Source organism: Ixodes scapularis, unplaced genomic scaffold (assembly GCF_016920785.2).
Source record: "Ixodes scapularis isolate PalLabHiFi unplaced genomic scaffold, ASM1692078v2 PGA_scaffold5__190_contigs__length_132052651, whole genome shotgun sequence".
NCBI classification, from domain to species: Eukaryota; Metazoa; Arthropoda; class Arachnida; order Ixodida; family Ixodidae; genus Ixodes; species Ixodes scapularis.
Window position 1 is genome coordinate 23788356 of NW_024609880.1, and position 24215 is coordinate 23812570.

At 45.3% G+C, this 24215-nt stretch overlaps 1 pseudogene; it reads right to left on the minus strand.

The window, feature by feature from the left end:
- Window positions 1-5772: 5772 nt before the first annotated feature.
- Window positions 5773-6617, minus strand: LOC120841115 (annotated as a pseudogene).
- Window positions 6618-24215: the final 17598 nt, after the last annotated feature.

Here is a 24215-nt window from a genome sequence, read left to right on the forward strand (position 1 = left end):
TACTCGCTTAGTTCTATATACACAGATATTAGATTGTGAAAATAGTGGTAAATAAGTTCAATAAAAAAAAACACTAGAGTAACCTGCCACTGATGTTACCATATCTGTTGCTGCTCAAAGTTATCATAAAAAAAACATATGTCATATTAATGAACAGAGAAGAGGAACAGTTACATAAAACTAGAGGGCACACAGTCCCTTATCGCCATCTTGAGCGCAGTGTCACCCTTTCTCTACACCAAGTGTCATTATTAGCTGTAGATTACTCCCAGAAGTCAAAAACTTATTTTCGGAAACCTCAATGAGACAGGCAAACGTTCTGCTTGTCCTCTGTCAATAACATAAACGTCATAATTATTGTGATCAATAAATTACATGGGTCCCCACCCCCTAACCTAAAAAAAGCTGTGCACATGGCAGGCTTCATGTTGCTTGGTAATGACATTAACGAGATAAACACTCACTTTTCTCAGTACTGTTTCTAAAGTGCAGTCAAAGTCAGCAAAACAAACTGACATATTAAGGAACATAATTTCCACATCAAAGGTCACTCAATGCCTGGAAAGTAGTTATAAAAGGGAAAGTCAGAGTGAAAGAAGCTGACTATAAACATAATAAGAGTAAAAAAAGTGGTTGCCTCTTTCTACAAAGTCACCTCTAGGCAAAAGCAGTGTCCTCCTGCAAAAAGCATATTAAAGAGAAGCTATACAGGGCGTTTCTTTAATTCTTTACGGAATTGGAAAAAAAAAAAAAAAAAAAAGCTGATAGCTACGTGGATTCGCCTTCAGTGTATGTTTGTGGGGCTTGGAGGGCATTCTATGAGGGGATAAATGTCACAGTATGTTGGCTAACAAAATTCTGTTAATTAAATTTTTCATAAACGGTTTAATGGGCCACGTTGCAATTGCAGTTTTAAAGGGAGCCATTAGTAAAGGCTAACCCAATTTATACAGTTTGCAAAAAAAAAAAAACATTAAGATATTTATTGTTGAAATTTTGCCTTTCTTCGCTTGATTAAAAACCGCGTGCTGAAAACCGCGCCTGGTTAGGATTCGTAGAATAGTGAAGGATTTGTTTCTGGTTCATCGTCACTAACTCTACAACGTGCCTTTCATAGACGCGCCGGCGTCACTCTTCTGAGATTGTGACAGATGGACAGAAGTGGCTATGTCACTCTTCTACCAAGCATAATCAGGTGCGCGTTTTGAATCAAGCGAAGAACGGCAAAATTTTAACGACGAGTATCACAAAGCTCATTGTCTTTTCGCAAATTACCTCCATTGGGATGGGCTTTATTGATTGCTTCCTTTAAAACTGCAATTGCAACATGGCCAATTAAGCCATCAAATAAAAAGTTAATTATCAGTTTTTGTTAATTAGTGAACATACTTTGACATTTATCTCCTCACCTAATGTACGCCGAGCCCCAGAAACATACAGTGAAGCGGCATTCACGTAGCTATCAGCTCTTATTTTTAAAAGATTTTGTAAAAAAATAAGAAAAAACATTCTGTATGCTCAAATCTTAAAAGCTTGCAAAAAAAAAAATGGGTTGTGGATTTAGGGTGCCTCAATGTCCTTCTGTTTAGGGTGATGCCACCCTTTGTAGTACCCGATGCCGACAGCACGCGCTCACGGGGAAAATACAAAGAAATCAACGAAAACAAAATGTCGCCGTAGCACAGTCAGCGCCACGAGCGCGTGCAGGGACACGTTCTTTCACGCGCTTCTGAACAAAAAATAAAAATAAAAGTGCGAGACAAAATGGCCAGATGTCTCCACCCTGAGCAAAGCGCATATGAAGCCACCCTAGTGGATATTTAGACAGCGTGATGTTGATCAGCCATTCAAATGATGCGCATACGTCTACGCTATAGATGAGATATTTAGCCAGTGCAGTACAAGGGTCATTCAAGGAAATATCATCGTCTCCTTCGGAAGTAAATTCGGAGCCTCGTTGACTTTGGACTTCAATCAAACTTTCTGTTGCCTCGGCTTCTGCCGCCACCGGAAGAGCGCAAACATCTTCATCTGTGCTAGAGTCCACAGGATCTATCAGGGAAACGTCATCGTCTTCGTTTGAAGTAACTTCGGAGCCTTGTTGACTTCTGACCTCAATCAAGCTTTCGGTTGCCTCACCTTCTGTCGTCACCGGAGGAGCGCAAACGTCTTCATCGGTGCTGGAGTCCACGGGATCTTCTTTGCGGTACCTTTCTAATCTCCGTTTCAAACATCGCGTGCAACGCTGGGAAAGCTACTGAAGTAGTGCGCATGAAAAAACACACAAAATTGTGTTACTCCGCGAGATTTCGTGGACGAGCGGTACAAGGCGCTGCTCTGGCGATGCCGGCCATGCCGACATCTCGGTGGCGGTGGTTCGAATCCACTTAAAGCGCAAAGGTTGTTTTTTATTTTTTTTTCCTCGACCGTTTTTTTGTGCAAGATTGTGCGTATTGCGGAAGTGCATATTTCAATTCCTCTTTTCTTGTAGATTTTTAGATTTTTATTTATAAGAAGGTAGACCAGGGGCTGGTGTTCCGCTCGAACTTGCGCCGGCCTCGTCAAAACGGAAGAACGGTCGAGATCCAGGGCGTCTCTATTTAAAGCCGTTTATTTACATGGTAGCGTGAAAATCAGAGAGTACCTTGAGAGTGTGGTGGACGGTCCTTTATATAACGAATATTGTGATTAGGGGACCGCACTGCCATTGTTCAGACGGCTTGGCATTCCCTCACGTGATGTGACTTCATGGAAGTTTCCTTCAGAGTCAGAATACTCGCCGGTGTATGGAAGAAGTCATCCAGACGGCAGTATCTCGGTGCTCTGGTGCCGGCGCCCCCATGAACCGGGAGTGATTCACAATAGACGCGTACACAACACACGGCACTCGAGATCAGGATCGAGTGTTGTTTCCTTTTCGAGGAAAGCAGGGGCCTCGGAATACAGGCACGGGCATGTGCGTCGTTTACTTAGCCGACCAAGGTTAAGCTGCCTCAGGCAGACGGAGCCGACCATGGTTACGGTCCCGCAGGCAGAAGAACCCAGACACTTCGGAATGCAATCACGGGCACCGCCTGCTGTAAGGTCCCGCAAGCAGACGGAGCCGTAGGCACAATTCATCACCGACACAGTTCCTTCTTGAGGCTTGTTTCACTTTGAAGCCATAAGGCCGATTTTAACACCAGAAATAACAGGTGGCAGTTCACAACACTGTCCGCGTGCTCGGAACTTTCACGTTGCGAGGTCTTCGCTTCGGGGACGCCACCTTGCCAGACACTCCGGTGTCGTTACTGACCGTCTCCAGGACCTCACGGACCGACGTCTCCGGGAAACACGTTCTTGAACTCGCGTACACGTTGGCGATCACCTGCTTGCACTTTTGCGAGATCTTTACACAACGAATCTTCGAAAATATCCGAGCAGGAAAAGAAAGCTTCCCGCGTAAGACGCCATCTTCACGAAACCGGCGAGGCCGGCGAGGCAGGGCAGCGGCACTCTCGAACGAAGCGATTTACAGCGCGCGTCCCTGGTTTTGAGAGTGTACGTCAGTGTTGCCCGACTGCGCTGAGCTGTGGAGTTTCTCGTCAGTAGGCTGTGGCAGCCTGCGTTGGCGCAATTCCGGACGCTGGTGGCGGCTGAATTGCCGCGTTTTCTTTTTTATCTTGTGTTCTGTAGCGAGCATAATTTATAGAGATCTTTAAGAAAGCAGTGCTCTATTTTTGGGAACAAAAACAAAGAAATGAAAGCTGTTTCGTGAGTCCGTGCGCGACAGAACAAATGCAACTGGAATGTTTGTTTCATTTTATGTTCATTGTTTTACGGCACCGTAAACTCAGCCGTGTCAATCTATAAAGGTCAAAATATTTGACCACACAGGATATCCGTACTGCATGGATATTCCCCGCCCACAACATAAAATTCAATGAGTCTCATCAATCGAACAAAAAATATATTGTACGTACCCCTCGGTGCCGCGTTATCCGAACAGGATTTGAGAAAGGTCTCGAATAACACAGCATGTCCAATATACAGTGTCGACGAGAGTCACTTTACGACGATCGGACGGAATCCGGCGTGTTCTGGGGAACATGTAGAAGAGAGCTCCTTTTTTGCACAGCTTCACAGCAAATGAACGAACGTGCTTATTATGTCGCCACACCCCGGACCCGACCCTATCAGCTAGTTTTTGCGAAGACCCGGAACACAGCCTGGAAGGCTTTTTGGAGATTATCTCGACGGAAATAATCCTCCAGGAACGTCGATCTGCCTGCGTCGCGGGCTGCTTGACGTTCGCTCTCTTCGTTCGTTTCCTGCGAAGGCCGAGCGGGCTACGAGCCCTGGTATTCTCTTGTTCTCACAGTGGAAGATAAGATACAAAGGGTCAGCATCCTAAACAGGCGAATAAAGTAAAAACTTCCAAGAAAAGCCGGCGAACTCCGAATGCAAAATGCAGGTGGGGAGTCACGCTGACCGGGTTTCCACAGCTCAGGCGGGTGCCAGAAATTTCTGGCTGATAGGGGTCGCTCGATTCGCAAAATGGCGGCGGCCAGAGCGCTCTTTTTGGAAAGGTCTATATAAGTGTACAATGCCCGTCAGCTCGTGGCTCCGGCAATGCAAAGGCGGCCGGCAAAAAGTGCGTGTGGTTCCCGCGTGGCGGCGCCAGCTAGGCGTACATGTTGTGTTGTGCGGTGAAGCCCATGGCCCTTCCCGAAGGGAGCAGAAGATTAGCCGGACGTGCTCGGCGGCCAAATGGCCAAATCGGCGTGCACGGCGGCAACTCGGTGAGAGCCCCATGAGCCGCTGTGATTGGACTCGAACCCCGGATGAGGAGCAGTATCTGGGTTACAACGCAATCTTAACCTAAGTTGTGCGTAAGTAGGAAAAGCGCTGCGGTATTAATAATTTCCGCCAGCAGGGTTTGCAAGCTCGAACGTCAGGAAAGAGCAAAATTAAGGTCAGGCAAGGCAGTGAAACGTCGGTCGAGAGTTCGGCTTTCTATATTACGCAGTCGCGCTGGTCAAAGGCTTTCCATATGATAATATTGCATCGTGTCTAAATTTTCAGCATGTTAAATTATCTAAATGAAAAAAAAAAAATGTTACGTCGTGAGCAGTGATAAGCAAGAATCGAACTGTGTCTAATAAGGGACAGCAGTTCTGCTGAAAGACGTTTTGCAACAACATTTTGTCTCCCCTTTTTATAATTGATGCGTTTCAACGTATTAAAACAAACCCTAGCAACACAAAACATTGCTGCAGTGTTGTGCTATGTTACCGGTGGAACGTGATCGAGTCACGTTGCAGTGACGAGTGCTGGAAATCCGACCAAATTTAAGGGAAAACCGACTTGTAGCAGGTGCTGGATTTATTAGCGGGAGTAAAGGCACCCAGTAAACTCATTGGAAACAAATATAATCTTTATACATTGTGGACGCTATAGGGGCGCCACTGTGTGTAAAGAGCGCGGGGGGCGTTACCCCCTGTGAAAGAAAGCATAAAAGCAGCAGCGGGGACGCCGACCAAAGGGGAGAGAAGCGGGGCCTGGAGCGAAAGGTACACGCTGCGGCGGTGTCGACCAACGACCTTGTTAATACTAACTTCATGTTTACAATTTACTAATAAATGTAGCTTCACGTTTTCCGAAATCCTGGCTCCGTGTTGTTCCGCCGGGTTGGGCACGCAGCAAGGCAACTTTCCCACATGGCGCCCAACGTGGGGCTACATTTATTAGTAAATTGTTGAGCTGCCACAATTTACTTGGGTTAACAAAGGGTTAACAGGGACCGAACTGGCCAAGCAGAAGCTTGGCCAGTTCGGTCCCTGTTAACCCTTTGGTAAAAAAGTAGGCAACAGGGATCCGGTATGGAATGCTGAGCCCATTCATGAGAAAGCACAGCAGCGAATTTGCCAGGATGGGCTGCTTGGTCTTTTCAGTCAATGGTCCCAGGTCCACTTGGCCCACAAAGACATCCTGCTGCTTGTTGTACTGCAAGCTCTGTTTGATCTGCATTTCATCAATAATGAGAGAGCATGTCCTTGATTGTGTGTTTGCCAGGTTGTGTAGTTCTGTTTGAAGCCGAGCCTTCGCCAAGTCGTTGAGCCAGTTTGACCTGAGGCAGCTCCAATGTAGCTTTGCAGAGTGTTCCTGCTGGGAAGTTTAAAAAGCTCTTCAGACCTTATGTGTTCATAGGCCTTCGTAGAAATGTGTCTCAGCGAAATGCAGTGACGGATGGTATGTTCTGTCCACCTTGGGCTTTTCTTGTGGTAGTTCTTTACTTGGTCGACTAGAAACATAGCCGATATGTTCTTTTCCTTTGCTTGTTCATGGATGTTAAGAAAATTTGTGACATCATCTTCTTCCCTCAGGTTTCGCAACTTTTCCAAGTCTTTTTTGTATCTGTCAACCGTGTTCTCGAGTCTCTCCACTGGGTTTCGCAGGGTGGTGACTCGTCGGGTCCATCTACGTTTCTCTACGGTTAGTTGTGCTGACATTTTTCGAACGTTTGCCTGTGTTCCTTGATGGGTGAACAGCACTGGCTGTTGGCATGGCCTGCTGTCTGGCACTTCTGATGCCTGCCTGTTTTGAGGCTCCAAGGTGCTCGCTGGAGATGTCCAGATGATTTGGATTCGTTCAGCACCTTCGTTGCACAGAAAGGAGGTCGGTGGAGTGTCCAGTGTAGAGCTTGATGTCGCATCAGTCACTTGCGAACTGCCTGTGTCCAGGCATTGCCTCTTCTTGGGAACTTCTGATGAATATGGAGTGCTGCACTTCCTTCTGAGAGCGTCCTTCATCTTAGTGATATTTGAAGGCGGCATGCTCCAAAAGATGCTTGGGATAGCGCCTTTCTTCAGCTTTCGGCGTTTGCCCTCAACATAGTCGGATGGCACAAAGTGCCGACTGCAAACCATGGAGTAGGTTGATGGCAGCCAGTCATCTCTCTTGATTGCTTGTAGCCAGCTCGCTCGCTCATCCGGGTCTGATGGTATTTCGTGGAGTGCAAAGTTCCTTTCTTGACCTGGCTTCCGTCTGCTTGAACCACAATGTGGTATGCAGCAGGTCATGCCTGAAATAGGACGTCATGATTAGGGCCAAACCATCATTTTCTCTTCCTTATCTGAATATAATAGTGATCACTCGTGTATCTGCAATTAAATGCTTTGTCATCTTCTGTGTGTAACATTCTTTACATATGTGAACTTCGACTGATAAACTGAGCGCATTGTCGTAAAAGGAGTATGTTCAGTGTTTATTTGTAACATATTTGGGGTTCTGCGTATTGGATTTCATTTCTGAGCAAAATGCATGCAGAGTTTTTCGGAGTTTTAGTTTGTGGTACATGAAATTCAGAGTGGCTTTTCTAGCCGAAGTGAATGAAAGGTAGAAAGCAGCAGTTTCCAAATTTAGTAAAGGAGCCTTTTCATGTGTGAAACATATTTGATTGTGGTTGTAGGGAGGCTAGCTTATTTTTATTACAAAAGACTAAACAGCAATTTTGTGACACCTACAATTGGAAATTGACACTAAAAACGAAGTGAATCGTAAGCTGGCTCGCGGAACCACGGTGATATAAAGGCCTGTTGGGTTTATTAAAGCTGGCAGACCCAAAAAATTTCGAGTTTTTACGACAAATCTAAATTGACAAAATTTATAAATAACAAAATTTTTTATCGGCAAGTGTTTTCTGGTTTTTATTGGCTTTATTCAAAAACGCAGAACCTATTACAGGTTTAAAGGGACACTGACAGTGTATTTATGCTTGCCAAGGTTTTTATTTGTACATTACATATGAGAGCCCAACTACCGGGAAAACGATTCGCTGCTCAAAATTTGTTTTCTTTCCGATCGAGAACTGGCCGGTTTGAGTCGCGCTTTTACTCTCTTCTCTGTGGCCATATGCCGTTTTTTTATGGTTTAGACACAACCACCAAAGATCAGAGTCGTACGTCATCGAAGGCAGGCACACAATATTAGAAATGGAAAAGACATATGATGCCCATTATTTGTGGCTTCTAAAAAGCTGCAAATACGTTGTTTTGGGGGGGAAAGAAGTATCACAGCCACCTCTCTCCTCTTCCTATATTTCTTCTTCCTCCCCAGTCCATTAAAACTTGTTGGCCTAGTTGCTTCATGGTGCAGTTTGGTAGTGTTTGCGCGACAGAAGGAAGTAGAGGGGCTTGTCCGTGTCTACTCACTTATTGTCCCTTGTGTCGCACAAAAACTTCTAGACTCCCCAGTCCAGTTTCGGTTTCAAGCAGTTGCGTTTTTTTTTTTTAACTTTATTAAAAATATACGTGACGCTGTAGCAACATATTGATTCGATAGTCTTCTAATACCATAATAAATCGCCTGGCAAAAAATAAAAAAAAAATTTGGGGGGTGTCAGTGTTCTTTTGTTTTATACTGGTTTATTTAACACCACTTGCGAAGTACACAAATGTTTGTGAATAAATGCTTCGAAACTCAAGCTGGATTTTCTCGGTTGATTTTTCAGAATGGTAACGTGTTAGCTACTGGACCACTTCCTTAAACTATCCCCCAGGAGTTTGTTTTTCGGCCCGTATATGTGTTTGTAGTCATATATATTAGCAAGTATGCTAGCGCTAAATGACGCTGATTTATTTCAATATGATGACCTGCCTATGGAGATACTATGTAAATGATGCCTAGCACATACCAGTGCTGATATATGCACTATTTTCGCTCCAAACAGGCTTCTAAAAATACGAAATGTCACCACATCTGTAATAAAGCTAAATTAATCCTCATACTGATATGTGGTCTACGTGTCAGATGAGACCTAAATAAATCGCAAAAAATTCGTATTTGCGAGCTACAACACTGTAATTTATCACGCAAGTTCGGCTAGGTGGTAAATTTAGTTACTTAAAATATCAAGAAAAATACTTCCCTCAGTCAAAAGTTACCAGGGAAAATCAATAAATTACCACGTATCTCGATCTAAAAAAAAAAAAAAAAAAAGAAACCGTGGTTGTAGGCCATTGGGGTGCTTGATTTAACAAAAGCGTGGACGGGACAGCCTTGATATCGTCCCCCGTTTTTGTCTACCAAACGTCCCAGTGGCCCACAAGATTGTGGCTTCACCTTATGTCGGCCCATAGAACTTTGCTTGTTTTTTTGAGTGGGTCAAGTCTTTCCTTTTTTTATTTTCAGAAATAAAATCCACTACCGAGCCGAACTTCTGCGGGCAATTACACTGTCGTAGCTTGCAAATCCGATTTTTTAAAGATTTATCTAGGTCTCGCCTGACATCTGGACCACGTACGCTGTATAAATTTCGGTAATGTGCGAAGCGCAAGAAAATGATTTATTTTTTTATGTGCTACTGGCAACTGATGAAAGCAGGCGAGACATAGACATGAAACCGATATAAGACATGAGATGTTTTGACGAGGGGAGAGAATGGCAGATTTTATATTTTCTCAAGAGCCGAGCTGGTATATGTGCAATTTTAAAATGACAGTTGAACCACCAAAATATAGCATTACGTAGTTTTCTTATACAGGCGTGCTATAAAATTATTTGAGACATACGCTACTTCTCTGGAAAATTGTTTGACGGAACATTAGGACGTTTTCGCGTCTAGAATGCTCTGTTTTGGGGTCGCGCATGCAGTTGCGCCGCTATTTACCGGGCTTGTGAGAGCACTAAATGGTAGCTTCGCGGTGATTATTTGCGTTCATGTTCATTATATTATTTAGAGTTATTCTGTCACTCACCTGCTAACAGTCGTTGCACGCCGTTTCCGTCCCCGCCCGAGAAAGCGCCGAAATTCCGTTTTAGCAGACGAAGCGTTCGGCGGTCGCGCCGCACCAGCGCCTCCTGGCTACACTTACCTTGGTTTAGCACAGAAGTCGTTTGATGGCGCCACTTACCTGTACACGGCACGTGTACCGCCCTGATAGCGGAGCTGACAGGCATAGTACACTTATCTAGGAGGCTCTGGGCAGGGGCAGCCGCACAACCCGAAAGCCCGAAGCGAGTGCGAGTGCCGCACGAACGAAAACGGAAAATAATTTGGAGTAGTTTACATTATCTTTTCCTTTTTATTGAAAAAGAATCGGTGTTCCCTCGAAATCATAACGCCACTATTAGTTATTAGCTCCAAAGATGTACACTTTTCTACTTTTTGTTTTTTTCAGGGGCCGCACTATTTTGTGGAGCGAACGTAGTCGCGGTCGGCTGTGCAAACCGGCGCGCTAGCTTTGACTACATTGCACGCTATGTTTGAAACGGAGTTTAGTTCCCTCTGAGCGTTTTGTGCGATTCTTCTTTTCTGGCGATCGGACAACTCCGACAGCGAACGCTTAACGCGCTCCATTCTCCACAATAACAAGTAACAAAATACCACGTACCTTGTTTTGTGTTATTTGCAGGGAGAACGGCGATTGAACGATAGGGCGATGGTGACAATGGTGCGGCGGATAGCGCTTTCAAAAGCCTCGGCCTTGCGCGGGAACGGAACACTAACGGCTGCGCAAACAAAAGAAAAGTGCTACTTCTGGCTATGGCTAGAGACGAAAGGCCTAGAGCCCGATAGAGTCCAGAATGGCCCCGCTTTCGATCATTTTATTAATGAACAAAATAAATAATTTTATTGTATATAGTACCAAATAACACGTATAATTTTTTTAATTATAAAATTGTTTTTAATCACTTTAGCACTTTAGTCGATAATAAAGTTTGGTTGTGTTGGTGAACATTGGTCGACGTCGCTAGGTGACGCAAGCTACCGCTCGTTACTACTCGTTACAAAGGGTATTTATCTATCCATCCAGGCAGCGTACTCAAAATGGCAGCCGTGTTTTCCCGTTCTTCCTAAGCGTTTTTCCAAGCGTTTTTCCGATGACACCGATTGAGAGCAGACGAAGTGATCCGCGTACAAGCTTTTCATCATCAGAAGTTTAAAAACTCAGGTTTACGAGTGCTACATCTGTGCATACTCTTTGATAGGCGCTTCAGATGTGTGAGTTCATATCGCGGGTGACGAAACTGTAGAACGGAAGCTCTGCAAGCGCTCTACACGGCCCTCGTACTTCCCATTTTGGACTGGAGTATTGCTCGGCGACCTGGTCCCCGCCCCAGCAGCACCTCTGGGAACGGCTCGAAAGTGTGCAGCGCCGTGCGACACGGATCATCTATGGCACAGCGGACGGCTCGTACGATGCACGCCTGGTGTGGGTGCCCTTGGTCGGCGACCCCCCACGAGAGGCGACGGGCCTCACGGATGCGCGCACTGTGCCGGATGCTCGATGGACCGCTTTCCGGGATCTCGTTGTACTCCGCAGTGCGGACAAGCAAAAGAACTGGGCAGCCTGAGCCTGTCCGTGGGAGGACCACCCGCCACTGCTGGCTCTTCTCTCGCCAACTGGCTTTGAGCTCGTGACGACCAGTGACTTGCACCATTATTTTTCTTGTTGCTGTGTGTGCTTGTTTTGTTTTACCCTACTGAGTCCCCTTTCTCCTGTCTCCTGCACTGTAGGGGGCGACCTGCTAGTAGGCGCATATGCATAAGGGTTATCACCTTCTTGTCTAGCCTTGCACATCGTCGCATACATGTCAAATCCGTGTGCAAATAAATTACAATCGCAGTTACAATTACAGAAACAAAAACAATGGTGACAAATATTCCTGCACAACTATACACTGCATTGACCCTTAAATAAGGTGCAGCGAAGGCTACAGCCTCTAGACCGCAGCTTTGCAGCGTGAGACAGCCCTTTGGACATGAGTGAGCGAAAGGGCACGTGGTGCATGCATCCTGCTTCGTGGGCGCTTGCTCACTGGGGCCATTCGAAAGCTTTTGAGCTTGCTCGTGCTGCATGCAGGTGTAGCTCTACCAAAACTGAAGTGGCAATTGGGGAGACTGTGCATTCCGTTTACTATTTCTGATTACTGGGAGGCCATGCTCCGTCCATTTTAATTAAATATTCATTAGTTAATTCAGAAATTACTTCAGTAAGACCAAACTGCTACATCCATTCAATGGGGCCCTTTACACACAAAAGTACAATAGTTCCCAGACCATAGTCTGCAGACTATACATGCCTAAAAGTTAATATTTCACTCTGCAGACTATCTGCAGGTGCAGGGGATACAATACATTTTGTGTCTTTCGTTCTAGATATTTTACAATACAATATTTACAATATGTTTTGCTTTGCTCAAGTGAGAAACAGGTCATACTGTCAGTGTGTCGTCCAGGCCTTTGATGTCTTGGGGTTGACAGGCTGTTAGCTTAAGTGCCTCCAGGCAATCTTTGTTTGTCAAGCTTAATCCTCATGAGCTCTGTGATTCACCACGACAAGCGGGCTCAAAAGGACCTCTCCCCATAATGTGGACCGTCTAAGGAAACAGATATTCAGTTTGAATTTGCCCCTGTGGACTATACACCGAGTGGGGACTGTATAAGAAAAATACTTTTTTCGAGCCAAAATTAACCCTTGTGGGCTTCACGCCGGGTGCGGACGAAGAAATATTGTAGCGGTTTATTTCCTTAGGGCATTGAGACATTACAGAGTGGAGTGGACAGAAATATCTAATTGCAAACAAACACATTAAAAACTAAATCAAAATATTGTTAACCAGACCCCGAATTCATTATCACACTGCATCTTTAAATTCGGTGCAATCAGCTATGCCAGCGATAAGTAGGGGGGATGATTCTTGCCTAGTGATGACATAGGCGGGAATGACTGACAATAGGTGGAGGTGTGACAAAGGGGGATGTCATTGTGGTGGTGGATCTTATGAAATAAATACAGGCGAGATATGTTTCTGCAGACAGAAAGGCGTGTTGTCCTCTCAAGTTGCGGGATGTTTTTGTAACATTTTATAAGTTATCACAGATGCATCTCCTTAATGTTACCTTTGAAACATAGGCTCTTTGTTTCTGGATTATATTGCCCTAACATTTCTGCAGCAACATTTCAGTAACATACGTAAAAGTAGTGTAACGTTGCATCTCACTTGTGTAACATTGTGTTGATGTTTCGAAATAATGTTTTTGCAATATGGTTTTAGTAATATTGTCGTTACATTGTTACACGTTGCATAACGTTGCACAACATTAGCCACGTTGCAGTAACGTTTCTGCAACATCTCGTGCTACTAGGGAAGCCAAGCATCAGTACCTGGGAAAGCTCCTATAACCGGAGCCGTGTCCGTGAGGTTCTTCTGTGCCGGTTGAGGATCGGCCACACCTTCCTTACCCATCGTTACCTACTTGTTGGTGACGAACCACCAGTGTGCGACCACTGTGGAGACACCTTGTCTGTTCTACATGTTTTTCTTTGCCCTGGGTTGCTAAACTCGTCAAGCACAACTTGGTGCCCGAAGTTTGCGGAACGCGCTGATTGGACTCTGGCGACGCTGACGTCGCGCCGAGCGAGGTGTCAATCATTCGAACGCTCATTTCTTTGAGAGAGGCAGGATGTAGCAAAGTTCACCGAGGCGCGCGTGCGACGCGTGAGGGGCGCGAGGAGCCCGCTGATTGAACGGCTTCGCCGATGACGTAGCGCCCGTTTGTCCCTACATCCCTACGCCAAGCTAAAATTAATGCTTTGCAGATTGTCCCTAGGTGACCTGCTGACGCTCAAAATCTTTTCGAAGTTTGTGTAAAAAAGAAACCTCGTTTGTCGAAGTTGTCGCTGACGTCAAAGTGACGTTTCCGAACTTTGCGAGAACCGTGGTTTGAGCTCGAGATCTTCGCTTCGGATCGAGGCGAAGTTAAACTTTGTCAACATGGCGGTGCCGTACGCTGCGGCCGAGCTTATCTTCCGCCACCGTCGGCGTCGCTACTGAGACCACCGGGGACGCCTTTCAACACCCCGACGACGACTTTCGGCGGCAGTACCGGCTATCGAAAGCCGTTGTGCGTTGACTCTGCGACGAGCTTCGTTCGCCGCCTCGGACCGTGGAACAACAAGTTCTCTGCGCGCTCCGGTTCTTCGGAGCCGGTAGCTTTCAAGGCATGGTGGCGACTGAGGAGCACCTGTCAGTCTCCCACATGACTGTGAGCCGGGCTGTCAAAGTTTTTGCATCTGCCATCATTTATTTATTCTTTTTTTCCTGTAATATCCGAAGAGGTACTAATAAGCTGGTATACAATTCAGAATGTTGGGAAACAAACAAGAACCGGGGTAATTCTTGGGTAGAGTCGAGTCTCCCGGCAGCCAGCAGAATTATTTCCCCGAAATTCTACTGGCAGTCGTCACTCATTGGCGGTCAAATCAGTTCATCGAACGACGTGTCATCGACAGATCGTTTCATCGGCACGCGATGTAATCACATGAAAGAGATTGTCTTCCGTTAGAGGTATATACACATTAAACATTTTCACTCCTTTATACCTGTAAGTGGGGTGTCCCATAACTAACACCCTAATAAGTGTAGCGATGGACCTTATAAAAGAAATGTAAACCTCACCCCTTTAAAAATGAGTGATTTTTTAAACACCTTAAAGGGCAACTCCGCTTCATTTTTGATATTTAGAAAACTATGTAGCCCTCTTCAGTATCATATAGGAAGACCCCATGTCAAATATTACGATCTAATTCCGTCTATATATTTAATAAACTGGCCAGCGAACCTTCAAGCGAGCCAAGTCGCCGAAATCTGCCAACTCTAGCGTGCGGCGCGAGGCGCAATCATCAGCGCAGTCAACGCCACGGAGTTGGAGCGGCCAACGTTGAACCACTACGTCAGAGGCATGCATACTTCATTCTCACGTTTTGCTTGTTTTTACTTTTCAGAGCGAAATTTAACGATGATGTCATGAGTTTCTCCTCCCGGTGTTGGCTGACCGGGCGTTCACGTGATCACCGCTGCCCTGCGCGCTTATCGGTCTGTTTCTCCGCTCCCCTTCTCCTCTTTCGTCTTCTCCCCTTCCCCCTCTCCCCCGGGCCATCACCGTCCACGCCATGCAAAGCGACCTGCCCGCGTCCAAAAAAAAAAAAAAAAAAGGACCTGCCCGCGTCGCGTGTCCTGTTTCTCGCTCCCTCCCGAACGTCACAAGACCACGTGGTTCGACGTGAGGTGCCCATGACTGTGACGACCCGAGACCAATGTTGCCTGACGCAACCGAAGTTTCGGTTTCGGTATCTGCTGATGTTTAAATTAGGATTACACAAATATTATTCCACATTTCGCGAATCCGAAGACGTAGAGTTGTTGAGTATTACTTTGTGAATGTGAATCACATGGAAGCCTAAATTTTTCGGAATTGAGCGGAGTTGCCCTTTAAAAGGTGTGTTAATGCACTACACCTTTTTATAAAGATGTAAAACTACAGTACCCCTTCTCGTCAGGCACGTAGCCAAGGGGGGGGGGGCATAAGGCCCCCCCCCCGAAATCTTTCATTTTGCTGGGGCCTCCTCTCCTCCCTCCCCCTCATAGAGCACTTTGTCATCGGCGGCCCCCCCCCCCCCCTCCCCCCTTAAACAAAATTCTGGCTACGTGCCTGCTTCTCGTCAAGGTGTAATTACCACAGTACATTTCTTTTTTGGGGTGTACACAGTGGCCCGGGATCCAATAATATGATATAACAAATAAATTACACAAACGAGTCGCCGAAATAGCACGTTGCTACTTGGCGAGTGTCGAGGCAATATCGGCTGAAAACCGGCTTCAATATTGGCCAGATGTACGGTTTTGCGCCTCGTCCCGACATGCGGCAGGTATGGGTGTACCGATGCAAATAAACGATTTATGCCTAATAGCACTGGCACCACTGATTTCTTAGGAGGCTTGATCGCGGATAGAGGCCTGTATTGCCGAGGTCGAGCGGCACCACCGGCAGTCATCGCTTGAGACGATCTTATGCATGCTATAGGAGAAACGGAAAAACTAATTTTTATTACGTTAGTAGGTTGTTCTCTACCATGAAACTTCTATCGTGTTTCCACAAATAACAGGTAATATTGTGGGCAAGAATCTTAAACGCGTTAGAATACCAATCTTGTTTAACTAAATGTTGTGTGGTTGAAGGTCCAGGGCGACTTTGTTGGGCGTTAACTGTGATGTGTTTAATGAGACAAGGGCTACCGAGAGTTATGGTGGAGTCATCCGTGATTTCGGAGTTATCAAAGCTCAGCAAACGATAAGTTAGAAGACCTTTACTTTTGACATTCGCATCGTTTTAACCGCTTGTACATAGTGCTTCATGGTGAAAGCTTTTTCTTTGAACTGTTGTGAGGGCTTCCGTGACAAACAAACTCAGAACGTGCCGTTTAGTCGCTGAACGTGCCATTTATTTAGCAACCGAAGCAAGCGACGTCGGTAAAGTCAATCGTGCTCCGGTCAATTGTTTTTAATCTATGTTGAAACGCTTGACGAATGTCTATTTGACCTCCAAGAACCCGACATAATCATCGCAGCACGTCATAAAATGCTCGCCCTCGAGCACCACGTACAAGCTTCCAATTTTTGCGTGTTTCTCCCTTAGACTTGCGTGTATTGCCTCATGGTGTAATAGGCCAAAGCAACAAGGACGAAAACAAAGGGAGAACTACACTCTCAGAAAAAAAGGTGTACTATTACACCCCTTGTCCCATATAATACACCCCAAAACTTCAATTCGACGTACAGCGCCCTATAATCGAACAGGCGGCCCCAAAGTTTACAAGGGGCTTGATAGCCGTGCGGTCCAACTTATTAAGATAGCTACAGAAAAGATTATCGGAGTTTTCTTGGCCGTACTACAAAAGCTCCGTGTTTTCTTTCTTTGGTGTTTGATACGTACTTTAGCAATTTAGTAAGTTATATCGCACCGTTATCAAGCCCCTGGTAAAATTTTGTGCCGTCTGTTCGACTATAGGGCGCTGTACGTCGAAATGAAGTTTTGGGGTGTATTATATGAGACAAAAGGGTGTAAGGTGATACCCTTTTTTTTAGAGTGTAGACAGGACGCGGCGTAGTGCCTGTCGTCAAGCAACGGCCGCCGGTGAGGCCAGTGACGGGCTCCCGATTCGCGATCCAGACTTGCACTGTGAGAGTTCTAATGCATTACACCCACCAAGTGTTGCACGGAGAACAGGCCCCGAACGAACTTGCCGAATGCACCGAGTGCAGACTGATGCTGTCCCATAGATGTAGAAAAGTACCCACCTAAACCGAAACTAGCGCCTTTTTGTTCGACGTGATGGGTGGGAATGCGAGAGTGCAGTCGCTGCCATCGTTTATCTATATAAACGTTGGTTGCTGCAACGTGGAACTTACATTTGGGATGACTTCCACATAAGCAACTCGGCTGTTAGAGATATCTACAGACGGCGTAAGCTTCCGAAACCAGCTGACTACAAAACAGCGTACACTTGAGGAAATTGATGGCACTGTACGCGCAAGAGCTTGCTTCGTTTTAAGCATAGTATTATGAGTGGATCACTGAAAGGATGCGGCATAAATCTAGTTCTTTGGAACATCTAGCTATACGTTTCGTAAGACTTTTTATTTCCCTGGTGAGGGCATTGAGAACGAGAGCTTTCTCAAAACAAAATATGACGGGGCAAGGTAGCTGCCGTTCAAATATGACTTTGCTTGAGTCTCAGGCAACTTCTCCATGTTTAGCCTCCCCGGACGCTGAGTGAATGCGTCACAGGTATTTGCTCTGTTGAAAAATGTTCCACTTTTTACCCATACACAAATTATGCTAGATCTCGCGGCCTCTGTGGTTGTCCTGGGCCTTTCATTACACACTGGTAGGTTTCAGCGTCTGTACGGCTACAAAATGACTCAAATTTTGCAAATAAAACATGGACCGTCGATTCCTCCCTTCGTGAAATATCAGACGCTTACAATTCAAGCTCGCGTTTGAGTTTGTGGCCCGCGGGACGGGATTTCGAGCAGAAAACCAACTTTTTCTTTCAGTTCCGCCGTGCGAATGCCTCATCGTAGCAGACGAACTCTCGTCGTCTGCTTTCGCTCCTCGCCTTGGCGAGGCATGACGGGATTGTCGGCGCTAGAGGGCTCAAAGACAACGCACAGCGAGCGGCGTGAACGCTCGCCTCCCCGCGCTGTATCGTGCTCTCGTGCACCGCCTAGGGATCGCGGGGGATTTTTCGTCAAAAGTTGCGAAGTTGAGCGCGCGCAGGGAGGAGGAAACTTTGCGGCGTTCTTTTGGTCACTCCCCCCGCTACGTCAAAAAGCGAAGAATGTTTTGCTCCACGAGTTTAGCTATCCTGGTCTTCTACAACAACACAAGTTCTTTTTGGGTGTACTTCGGAATCCGGGCCGGAACAACACCACCTAGATGGAAAGCCGGAGCGCTTCCCTCTCTCCCTTCAAGGAGCGTCGGCATAAGTAGGCTGAACTGGTAGTGCGCTTCTCCGCAAGGCTCCCCTTGACAGTTGGCTTCTTTGCAATGCACGTTCTCTTTTACTTTTCCTTTCCCTCTACGCTTGATGCCCCGTCAAGCGTAAGGGAAAGGAAAAAAAAAACGCCACGGCGCCGCGTTTTTTTTTTTTTTTTTTCTCCCCAACGGTCGTTTGTCGCGTTCCTTTCTTCGACGACTTTTTTTACTTACTCCTGCGGGTTGGGTCACGTGACAATAAGGCTGGAGGAATCGACTAGAACAACTCTGGAAGCGAGTAGGTTTTTGGACGCCGAGGGTCAGAGGTTCAACTCTCGAGTGAGATCGAGCACATTTGGGATTGTGCTCTCGCGGCCTCGTGTGTGGACGTGAAAGCTGCCTTTCGGTTGTCGGTGCCTGGTCGGTGCTGTCATTCGGTAAAGATGTTGTTTATCCGCGCTTTGACGGAAAACTGGATGTGAAAGTGTCCATATTTGAGTTTCTGCAAGGATGACTACGAAAGCGTGGACTATACAGCGAATCGATGGGAAGATCTCGCTCCTTGACGGCATGGCAGGGTGAGAACTTTTTAATTTTTCTCATCGTGGTTTCGTTTTTTTGTTTTTTACTTTTCGCTGAATGCATTCTTGGGAGTGATTTGGTTGTGGCCTGGAAGCAATATATTCAAATGCTGGCGCTACTTGCGGGTGCAGAATTAAATAAAAATGACTTGATTTATGAGTTCAGGTTGGAATGTTTTCGCAAGCTACGCAAGTGATAGGTTATCGCGGTTGCAACCAGCACATCAATTAAAAAACAACAACAACAACAGAAGTACATTGTGTTGTTTCTGCGTATCCTCATCGGAGCGCAGAAATGATCCGCTACAGCTAACTAGTAAGACCTATACTTCAGCGGGTCTCTGAGCTGTAGTTTGGAGTGCACGCAAGCCGGAATATGATTCATTGATCAGTTTACTTATCCATACACCAGAGCCATATACTAACGATTTAGCTGGAGCCGCTTCAGGCTCCCCAAGGAATCCCACCACACACCAGGAAGCTCTATTAATTATTATTGTTTTCTCTACCTGGTTCTATGTGCTCGTGCAATAAGCATTGTTATTATTATTATTACTATTATAGCGCATTCGGCACATCAAATTCAAGAATAATTTTGATGTTTGTGATCCAAAATACCAGATCGAAACACTGCCAGTGTTTTCTGTCAAATACGGAACCACTTCAGCTTAAAGAAGAGCATTCTTCTTGTTTTTTTCTTTTTATAACCATTTTCGATTGCATTACCTTTCTTTAGATTAATATGATTTCCTCCTTTTTCGTTCTATCTCCTGCAGACGCGGTCACACATCCCGGATACTGCTTTGACGAACTCTGGCTACTGTACGGCCTCCATGGGACAAGCTGAAAACTGACACCTTAGAAGAGTACTTCGGAATGTATAGGCAACTGGCTTGCTTCTAATATCACGTGTCTACAAGGCACATTTGCGAAGATGAAAACAGAATACTGCTGTGGAGCACAATGTCAACAGTCACTACAGCTAGCAATGGAAACTAGAAAGTTCTTCCCAAGCGAGCGGATACTTGACGCCCTACCTGCAACGTGGTATACCTGCAATGTGGCCCTGGGCTGTAAAAAAAATAAGGCACAGCCTCCCGGCCTTGGGCTATGTGGCCAGTGCAGTCTATAGATATATATATACACCACCTTGAAAAACCTAAGGGGCGAAAAATGCAAGGCCGCATCGACAGCACGAAACAAGTTGGCTACAGTTTGCTTGCACAGGAAGACAGAGCTGGTGTAAATGCTGTAGCGAAATGAATGTTTGCATTAACGCCAAGAATGGCAAACAGAAGAAATGAAAAGCTGAAACTCGATCAAAGACACTCGCTGCCAACCGTCACGGATGTCAAGAAGCGAACTCGGACCAAGGAAGAGTATGTCTGCTGCCTGTAATGATGAACCCATCGTGAGTTCGAGCTGAAGCATGTGTTGGACTGCAGTGAAAACTTTTAACTGAGAAACCTTTGTTGCAAGATACACTAAGAGGTCAAGGCTAAACAAATTAGTTTGTGTCCGGCCAGCAACATGCTTGCGCTTCATCCTCATGCAAAGGCAACTGCTCTCTGAAGTCGATCGATCTGTGTGTGTGTGTGTGTGTGTGTGCAGATAATCGGTGTCCTTGTAGCAGTCTGTTGGGTATCTTGTGGTGCTACAACGTAAATGCCAACATGCTGCACAGATATTGTGTGTCTCGGTGTCACATAATCTACAGCATCTGATGCATGTGTATAAATGTTTTTGAAGACGGATATTTTCAGAACTTATGGATACCAGGAGGCTCGTTTCGCAGTGTTCAAAGGTGACCAATTTCTTCTTTATGACTCTTCTACATTGTAAATGCAAGCAACTTTGAATATGAAGCTCCCATGCCCACTTCTGTTTGTGTACAAAACTTGTTTTTAGCTGCCCTAAATGTGTCGTTTCACAGACTCGGTACTGTCGAAGTACATCTGCATATGGGGCAACGCTCGGGTTTTGCGGCACTTTTTTTTTTGCAAATATAAAGTTTTCACATTGTGACATTGCCAAGAAATAGGTCACAGGTGTTTTTTGATGTAGTAACCAGATAGGTTGCTTGCTGCAAAACAAGTACTATATTTGAACAGGCAGAGTGCTAATTGCTGAACCTATGCAGGTTGATCACAGGTCTAAGAAAAGTTTGCCAAAATATGTGGAATAAATTTTTCAAAATATGTGCAATACATTTTTCAAACCAGCATATCACAATTTTAGAATGTTCTTACTTTTATACTTGTCTGGCAATTTGGGTCCCGTTGCTGTTGCATCAGATGCCCCTAAGGGTAGTGTACTCGGGCCTCTATTGTTTCTAATATATATCAATGACCTATCATTATCAATTAAATTGACAATTAGACTGTTTGCTAATGCATGAGTTATTTACCGGAAAATTAATACACCTATATTAATCACAAGACGATTTAGATACAATATCATCATGTTGTTCCCTATGGCAGATGAACATTAACACATATAAATGCAAAGAATTGTCCATAATTAAGTCCTCCACTAAAACACTAACCCAGTACTCGTTACTTTCCAAACCACTAGAAGACTCACTGTCGTACAAGTATTTGGGCGCGTATTTCACAGACTCATTATCATGGATTGAGCAAATAACAAATAGCGCACTAAAAACACTTAATTTGTGAGAAAGCCATTTGTACGAGAAAATTCTTGTGTTCAATAAACGCATGAATCATGCAAGATATATGATAACCATATGAACTATATAAGATATATAAGAAACTTCTTACAAATTTCTGATATTATTCTAATCTACTTCTTATAGGGCTCTTATATGTTCTTATATATCTTGTATGATTCATACGTGTTTATTGGACACAGAAGTTTCTCACACAAATGAGATTTTTAGTAGGGATCTTGCTCTTATTAAAGCAAAACTACTCGCATACAAAACATTTATCCTCCCACCATTAGAATATGCAAGCATAACTTGGAATCCACACCTAGGTTACCTATAATCTAGAGGCTTGAATCTTCAGAACAAAGCAGACAGATTTATATGTAGTGATTATTCATTCGAAACTAGTGTCTCCGCTTTAAAAGCTAGCATAAATCTTCCTAATCTAGAAAGAAGACGAAAAATAGTCTGATTGTGTGTTTTTTTTTTCCAAGATGTATATTACTCAGATTCCAATTTTCAATCTACTTAGTGCTGGGCTGCCAATTTCATATCATCCATGTTAGATAATTCCTGCAAGATTGAACCATTTCAGTGCCATAATTACACTTTCCTTTTTTCTTCCTTAGTACTTTGCAACACTGACTAGAACAAACTACCTGACCATATTGTTACTGAGAGATATCCCATTTCATTGAAAAAGTGCATCAATTTGTGTAACTGAACTTTGATTTGTAAAACTGCATCATAACAATAACATGCTAATAAGCGGTTTTGTGTGTGTGTGACATTTTCTTTTTGTTGGTGTCCCTTTTATGTTCAATTACTGTTTTGTCCTTTATTTTTTTTTAATTCCCCCTGATGTAATGCGTCTTTGGATGCCTTTGAGGTGAATGAAATTAAATGAAATGAATGCCTCTGCATCATTTATCCAATTGTTACTTCAGTTCGTTTTATCTGGTCCTACAACTTCGATTATTGTCATTTCATAGGGATTCTTTTTTATCACACAAGTCCCATGTCGTTTAGAGATAATTACACCACCCAGTCTATCGATTAAAAATAACACATCTGTCTCAAGATATCACTTTCTTGTATTTCACTACAATAATTGTAGGTTATAAGAATTTTCCTGCGTTCTAAAATTGCTTCTTTATATCACTCGGCGTTCACAGTTCTCACGTTAGCTCATAAAAAAATAAATTGTGCGAAAACCCGCGTTTCTACAACGTAAAAGCTACGCGCGAAGCCTTCAGCTCAGCTCTATAGCGCGGCGCTCGTCAGCCTGCTGCCGTGACGTCACCGGAGGCGTGTGCTGGCCTTCTCCTCTAGGTGGTGTTGGCCGGAATCCGCCTTCAAAACGGGGACCCTCCCTAATGAGGGGGAGAGGGAGGGAGTCTCACGCTGATTGCAGCGATAACGTGGGGAGCTTTTGGTGGGTGGGGTGGTCCGCTCCTTATGCTAAGAAGGCTGCGGTCATTATGGTAGAGAGGAAGGGGGAACGGACGGGTCATTATGGTAGAGAGGAAGGGGGAACGGACGGGTCTCGGGAATGTGTGGAAGGGTTGGAGGGGACAGGTAAGGTGGGAGTGATACGACCTCGGGCGACCTCGTCAAGCGCTGTTAGCGGCCGAAAAGTAAACTTCAAGGCGTCTTGGCTTGACTACGCCAAATGGTTTAGCTCGGCTAGGAGAAAAATACATCGGCTAGAGTGACGGCGGAGAGCCGCGAGGGCGGCGGATGGCGCTTTCGACTTCTTCATGTCGGGTCGGATCTTGTTGGCTATTCGAAAGTGACGGCGCTGTTCCCACGACCGACAAACCGCGCTGTCAACGCGAACACGACATCGGCGATTGTTTGCATTTTATGCGAAAATTGTGTTGTGTTAATTCCGTTCCAGTTTCACAAGTAATGTTTCTTTGTACGTGTGTGTGTGTGGACGTGCTAGGGCCTGTGCATTAAACAACCCAGACTCCGGTTGAATGCGTATCGTCCCGTCGACCGTTTCACCCCGCGATCGCGTCGGCCGCTTTTATCATCATCCTCCGTGATCATCCGCGCGAAGCTCGCCTTGCACCGGTAGACGTGCTCAGTCGCCCACTTTGCCGATGGTGGTGACGTACAAAACCACCGATGAACGCACGTATGGTTGTCACGCAGCGCTCAGTTCCGCGCAGCCCATACATTTTACCAATGATCCAAACTCGAATACTTTCAGGCATAGTCACCAGCGTTTTTCTGTGGCAGATTTACGGCAGCCTATGCAACTGTAGCCCTCACCAGTGACACTCCATGGTGATACACATTCTGGGCTATTATTTCACGCGATCAACAACTTAAACATCGAAGTTCGATAACCTTTATCATACTCCCAAGCAAGGTGGATATTTATATTTATCTCAAAGTACACACTTCATGAGTATGTACTCATTTCTCAATGTAGGACCAACAATTCTTCCTATTGCAATGGAAACATACAAACCTCTGCTCATACCAGACTTTTCCAAAGCACATCGAGGCTGTCACTGCTCGAAGCATGCGACTGGCCATGCCTAGCTGCGCAATACCTGTTGACCACTGTCGAGGGGCGCTACTATGCCAAGGGTGGTAGTTGCACTCTTGGCATCAGCTTCAGCAAGCTGTGGGACACGGCAGACGATTC